The sequence below is a fragment of the Limulus polyphemus genome, unplaced genomic scaffold, assembly GCF_000517525.1.
Source record: "Limulus polyphemus unplaced genomic scaffold, Limulus_polyphemus-2.1.2 Scaffold4571, whole genome shotgun sequence".
Classification (NCBI taxonomy): Eukaryota; Metazoa; Arthropoda; class Merostomata; order Xiphosura; family Limulidae; genus Limulus; species Limulus polyphemus.
Genome location: NW_013670181.1, coordinates 86,478 through 87,749, shown reverse-complemented (window position 1 = coordinate 87,749; position 1,272 = coordinate 86,478).

Below are 1,272 nucleotides of genomic sequence, written 5' to 3'. Positions count from 1 at the left end.
ATTAAGTGTATCGGTAAAATTTTATTCGGAAAGAATAAACCAGTTTTATTTAAGAAAGGACTTGTGTCGCTAAAGTTTCGTCGGAACGAATTTACGGGAAATCAATTAACAAACGGAGACGTAACAATATCATCCTAGTTGCCTTTGTCCCTTGTAATTCTATTGAAATCGCACTTGTTTTGCCCATGGATAGAAATGGCTGTAATGCTGCACGTTGTACAAATATGTAAACAGCTAGAGCCCTTCAATGGTAAATCAGCTGGTATCTTTAGGTTGCAGCCTTCTCAAAGTTGAAATGATAATGCCCAATCATGTGGGTTGCGCTACTTGCTCTGTATAAATCTAACGTTGCCTGTGTTGTAAGGAATGTACATTCAATTTAAACAGATGATCTTGGCCTGATCAGTTTGAAAGGATGTTACCTGATCCAGTACAAGTGATTATCCTGTCTATAAAAGCAGGTATACACATTGTGTTTGTATTCTAGGTGTGATATAATAAAGATTGCTTATTTGTACATTACATTGTGTCAAGTCTCTTTATTTCATCATCACAAACTCAGTTGTTCAGAAGTTCGGTTCTGCTTGGTAATAAATATCTTGTTGAACTTCTTGCATACCTATCCCATTATTGCAAGGTTAACTCAGTTTTACCTGAAAATATCTCATTTCTCCCGTGAACCAAAAGACGATAAAAGCTCTACTTTTATTATTTGTAAGTGCTGCCTAGGCCAATAAGACAACAGTTTCACACACATAACAAATAAAATACTTATATTCTGTAGTGTGTTTCATCATTTTGTTGAATAGTTTTAATGGAACATATCATACACAATCTATTTTTTTTTTATTGTTAAGAACAAAGTTACACAATGAACTATCTGTGCTCTGCTCCCCGCGAGTATCGAAACCCTTTCTGTGTGTGTTATTAGACTCTAGACTTACTACTGAACCACTAAGAAACTAACATACAGGTAACAAGAGATCATTTAAGCTTTCTAATAATGGCTGGAGACGGCTTAAATGGGTAATGAAGAAAAACTTTAATATAAGTTTAACATGACAGCAAATGTACAACGTTTCGACAAGGTTTTGTCAACATTGATGGAACCAACAAATTTCCTCTGAACATTAATAATGGCTGGAGACGGCTTGAATGGGTAATGAAGAAAAACTTTAATATAAGTTTAACATGACAGCAAATGTACAACGTTTCGACAAAGGTTTGCCATCATCAGGCACCGGTGCTTTTAGATGGTGATGACAAAAACTT